This window comes from Pinus tabuliformis, chromosome 2_2, assembly GCF_031772625.1.
Source record: "Pinus tabuliformis cultivar Carrire ecotype Pingquan chromosome 2_2, CPIR1, whole genome shotgun sequence".
In the NCBI taxonomy this organism is placed as follows: Eukaryota; Viridiplantae; Streptophyta; class Pinopsida; order Pinales; family Pinaceae; genus Pinus; species Pinus tabuliformis.
Window position 1 is genome coordinate 1063206163 of NC_142300.1, and position 6232 is coordinate 1063212394.

Consider the following 6232-nt stretch of genomic DNA (forward strand, 5'->3'; position numbering starts at 1 on the left):
GATGCTAAGCTCTAGAGGAGCTTCCTTGAACTTGGAATATTTATGTTGAAGATAGCTGCAACCCTGTGAAATTTCCTTTGTGGGATAAGATACTACATGATTTCCTATATGAAAACCTACAGGATGTCCTGTAGTTGCCTCTCCCCTAAACTTTCATTCCTTTTATCACTTTTGCAACATGAGGATTATTGACATGAGTAGAGAATGGTTCTAGTGGATGGTAGGTGAGAGGTATAGCCTTCAGGTATTGTCCCTCTACCCTCTGTTCTCATCTTCTTCTATTTGTTTTTTTTTTCTCTTTTTGAAACCTGTATATCTATTTTTTTTTAATTGACTGTTTTTTATGGATGCAGGGGTAACATGGTGTTGAAATGCATGGTGATGATGTGATGGAGTGAATGTTTTATTTTTTTGACACAGGCTTGTCATCCCCTTGCTTTATGATCACTTTTCTTGGGATTTCAAATCTACTGTGATTCCTACATGAAACTCTTGTAGGTTTTCAGTGGATCTTGTAGGATTAAAGGGAATCCTATAGAAAAAACAGAGCCTATGTATACTGAGGTGGAGAAGTTCATAAATGGAAGGATGGATGGAATAATGAAGAATATGAGATGGAGGAATTAAAATATGGATCGTGTAGGTCTTTATGTTCCTCTCAAGTTGCACTGACCCTCCTCCTTCTGACCTGCAACCAACATTTTCAAACTTTTTTCCTTTTCTCTTATATATATATCTATATATATATATATATATATATATATATATATATATATATATATATATATATATATATATATATATATATATATATATATATATATATATATATATATATATATATATATATATAGATATTGAAAACAACTAGTATGCCTCCAAGGAGGTTTTCAACCTAGCTGCCTGCCCTGGGTGCCTTAGAAGAGGTTTTCCCCTAATTATATTTTTATTTTTTTTCAACACCATTGGGCTGCCTCAAGCGGTTTTCAACCCAACAGTGGGACTTAGGTTCCTCATGGAGGTTTTCACCAGAGTCTTCTTATTTTCTCTTCTTTTTTTTTCAGGGACTTGATGGGATAGAAGCTGAGACTTGCTCCACCACCATCACTGTCTTGCTGATGCCATTGATGAATTCTTTCTTTGACAAGGGCTTCTTGTAGACCTTCAATCTTCACCCATTTACAGGTAAGGGGATAGCCTCTGCATCAATGGTTCTTATTTGTACTAAACCATTATCATGACATTTTTCTATGACATAAGGACCTAACCATCTAGTCCTTAAATTTCCTTTAAAATTCTTGTATCTGGAATCATACAACAAAGCCCAATCACCTTCTTGAAATTATTTGTCCTTTATGTTATTTTCATGCCAAATCTTCCTTTGAACTTGAGTCACCTTTGTGTGCAGGAGGGCCTACTTCCTAAACTCATCTAACCCATTCAGCTAGAGAAATCTCTCTTGTTGTGCCCTGGTGAGATCTAGATCTAGTTGTGATGCCATTCTTAAGGTGTTGTATTCAAATTAAATGGACAACAAGGCCTTCTTCCCATAGACTAGCTCATAAGGAGTGAATCCAATGGTGGTCTTCCAGGTGGTATTGTAGGCCCAAGTGGCATCAACTAATATGTCTGCCCAGTCCTTTCTGTTGCTTCTAATCACTTTGGTCAGAATACCTTCCAGTGCTCTGTTGGTTACCTTCACTTGCCCATTTGCTTCTGGGTGGTAAGGAGTGGATTTTCTATGCTTGATCTTGTGTTGGCTTAACAAATTTTCAATCATGCAAGATGTAAACTGACTGCCTTGATCAGTGACTAGTTCTCTAGGGTACCCAAACATATAAAACACATTATCCCTTAAAAGCTCAGCCACTTTCTCCTTTGTTGCTGCTTTGATGGCTTTGGCTTCAACCCACTTGGTTAAATAGTTAGTGCACACAATGATGTATTGCTTTTTCCTAGATGGAGGGTCAATGGGTCCAATGAAATCCATGCCCCACTTGTCAAATGGCTTGAAAGTCACTTGAGGTTGCAGAGGCATTTCATCCCTTGGGGTAGGTTTCCCCATCCTTTGGAACCGATCACACTAACTAGTATACCTCCTCACATCCTAGTGAAGAGTGGGCCAGTAATAACCAGCTTGTAGCACCTTGAATGTTGTCCTTTTGGATGAAAAGTGACCTCCACAAGGCCCATCATGACAGGTCAGAAGGATGTCAAAGACTTCCTCCTCCCTGACACATCTTCTCAGAATTTGATCCGGGCCTAGTTTGAAGAGGTTGCCCCCAATCCAAGTGAATGGGGAGTTCTTTCTCACAATCTTTCTCTTTTCCTTGGAGGACAAATTTGGTGGAAACTGTGCAGACATCGAGTAATTTTATATGTCAGCAAACCATGGAGAGAGAAATGAAATGGTGAATAAGTGTTCATCTGGTATCAGATCATCAACCATTCCTTCCTCCCCTACAGGCAAAGTCAATCTGGAGAAAAAATCTGTAGCAACATTCTCCTTGCCAAACTTATCAATAATAGTTAAATCAAATTGTAGCAATAAAATTAACCATATAATAATCCGGGAATTTACATCAGGTTTATTCATCAAGTATTTAATTGCAGCATGGTTAGTATGTACAAATGTTTAGTAACCTGTAATGTAATGCCTAAATTTTTTCAATGAATGCACAACATCTAGGAGCTCTTTTTTAGTCACTATGTAGTTTAGCTCCGCTTTTGATAGATTCTTACTGATGAAGTAAATGGCATAAGGTAGCTTGTCTTCTAGCTAGCCTAGAGCTACCCCTATGGCGTTTTGATAGGCATCAGCATGTATATGGAAAGGAAGAGCCCAATTTGGGCCTCAGAGAATAGGTGCAGTAGTCAACTTTTCCTTTAAGGTGTCTAAGGCCTCTTGACAGCTTTCTGACCATAAAAAATTAGAGTCTTTGGCCAATAACCCAACTAAAGGAGATGCTAACTTGCTGAAGTCTTTTATAAATCCCCTATAGTATCTAGATAAGCCTAGAAAGCTTCTGACATCCCTTTGTTTTTGCATAGGTGGGACCCTTTGGATGATGGTTATCTTATTTGGGTCCACTTGCAGTCTTTTCTGGGATTGAATGACCTAGAAAAGTCCTTGCAGTCATCAAGAACTCACATTTTTTGGGACTAAGGGACAAGTTAATTTCAATGCATTTGTTTAGCACCTTACCCAAGTTGGACAGAGCCTCCTAGAAGTCACACCCATAGGGTGTAAAATCATCCATATAAATTTCCACTGCATCATGGACTAGCTCGACAAAGATACTCAGGACTGCCTTCTGGAAAGTGGTAGGGGCATTGCATAGACCAAAAGGAAGGACCATATAAGAAAAGGTACCCCAAGGACAGGTGAAGGTGGTTTTATCCCAATCCTCTAGGCTGATCTGGATTTGATTGTACCCACTGAGCCCATCTAAGAAAGAGAAAAATGTTTTCCTTGCTAGGCCATCTAACACTTGGTCAATGAAAGGTAGAGGGAAATGGTCTTTCTTTGTTGCTTTATTTAACTTTCTTTAATCAACACAAATACTCCACTTCCCATTTTTCTTTGGAGCCAACACCAAAGGAGAAACCCACTCACTATCCGAGATAGGGTAAATGAATCCTGCATCCAACAACTTTTGCAATTCTTCTTTCACTATATCCTTGAGATATGGATTCATTCTCCTTTGGGGTTGTCGGACTCATTTGAAGCCTTCTTTGATATAAATGTGGTGAGTACACATGGAGGGGTGCACTCCCTTCATTTCTTTGTAACTCCAAGAAAAGGCATCCAGATGTTCCCTTAGCATGTTGCACAACTCTGCTTCTTGGTGTACAACAAGAGAGGGATTGATTTTCAAAGTTCTCTCAGGGCTGAATTCTATTGTTTTGACACGGGTAGGGTTTGAATCAGCTAAGCATAGATCAATCTGATGGTTGATCTTGGTTTCCTTTACTACTTCCTCTAAGGACAAGGTGCTTGGAGTTGGATTTTGGAGTATGTGTTCAATCAAATCATCTTCATCTGACTGTCCTCCTCCCATGGAACTTTCTAGGGTATGGAGTTACGCTGAGTAGACATCATATTATTCCCCCTCTTCTAGCCATAAAGGTAAATCATGTTCTAAAGATGGCTGGGAAGGAGGGTACAATACCAACTGCTTGGACAGATGCCCATTTTTGATAGTCATGTTTCCAACCCTACAGTTGATGTAGGCATCGGAAGTGTCTAACCAAGGTCTCCCAAGTATGACAGGATGACCATTAAGCTTGACATTAGACTGGAGAACTAGGAAGTTTGTAGGGTACTTCCAGGAGTCAATGGAGACCATCACATCCTCAACAATCGCCTAAGGGGCTACTGTGGAATGGTCTGCAAACTGCAAGACTGTTGTGGCCTTTCTTAATTAACCCTAGAGATTTAGCTTGAGCATGGTGTCCTTAGTCATTATATTAATGGCAGCCCCATGATCAATCTAGGTGTGCAGGACAATGGTGCCATTGATGTGCACATATACTACAAGGCTTCCAGGTTCTAAATACTTTGAGAAAATTACCTGCCCCAAATTAAGTTGGACAACTACCCATTAACATTAATGGTAGGGGTGTCTCTTTTTCACCTCCCTGGATGTTTGAAACACTTCTCCTTAATCAGTTTGTTGTAAATGGGTACATCCTTAATGGCTAGGAGAAGTGGAATTTTGACACATAGATTTTTCAATTCAACCAGAAGTTCATTCTCTTCTGGTGTAGGCTGGACTAGACCAGTTAATCTTTTAAGAAAGGGTGGTGGATTCACTCTAGGCATACTTTTCTATCTTTTCTCCTCACTCTCCCTAGGTGGAGATGGAGGTTGGTTGTCTAGGAGTACTCTCCCAGACCTTAGGTTGATTTCTTGAATTTCCATAACATAAGCAGTGTAGGATGTCTCTCCATTGTATACTGTTGTGCATGTTTGTTGTTCGGGTTCATATTTTGCTAGGTAGGCATCTAAGGTTGTGTAGGTGGAGCAAGGTACAAAAGCTATGGTTGAGTAGGAGGTGAAGGCAATAAAGCTGGAGCATTGTTGTATGGGGGCCTCCACCCCTGGGGTGGTGCATTACACTGAGGCTGTGGAGGAGCATATGGCTGAAATGACTTGTTGGTTGTGTTATCACAAAACTAGTACTAGGGGCTGCAACCAAGCAAAGCTTCATGCAACTGTTTCAGACCATGCTTTAGATTAGGAATTAGCCTTCCTAACCAGAGAGGGCTCTCTCACAATTCTTGATAAAATACTTCAAATACTAGATGGCTAACTCTTTATTAACTTATGAGAACATAACTGGTTGGGAACACATCAAACTAGCTCATTGGGCTATGGAGTCTATAATATCAAGTAAACAAGGAAAACTTTAATCATCTCATGGAAGCCAAGGCACTAAGCATTACATGTCAAACATAACTCACCAAAACATAGTTTGCTGTATACACAGGAAGTCAGAGCATGTAATCATGAATTCTGAGTGATTGCATACAGCAAGACTATCAATAACATAAAGTATAAGACACCATTCACTACATTTGAACATGACAATCCTTCGAGAATCTTGGGAAGAGAATAACTCTGTTTTACTATTACTGTCAAAAAGGGTCTTCCAATGGCCCAAAACCACACTGTTTTTTTATAAAGTATCCAACCCCTATTACCTCCTAGTTTTCACCATATATAGGAATACATTCCTCTCTCTAGAATGAGTTCGAATCTCCTATTAACTACTCCTATATGCCTTTAACTAACTGCATTAATTACATACATGCTAAACTATAATTACATAAAGTCCTAATCAAACTAAAACAATAATTCTTTTCTCCTCGTAGACTTCGATGCTTTCTTGAATGCTTTGACAGCTGTCCTCCTTCAATTAATCTGATATGGCTGAGCTACAGGTGCAATGGATGCTGATTTAGGATGCTTAAGAGCGCTGATGGCTCATTAATTGACCAGAAGAGATGCTCCTATCTTAACGGTCTCTGTCTCCCAGCACTCTCCGAAAGTGTAGAAGTATGTTCCCAACTCTTTAATAACTTTGAACGCTGCTACCAAATACCATACCATGTTTCCAGATGAGCTGTATTCTGCCTTGATGTACAGGTGTCTCTCCTCTTAACATTCCTGGTCAAACTGTTCATTTTGCATTGAAAACATCACCTACAGCAGTTTCGTAGCGCGCTA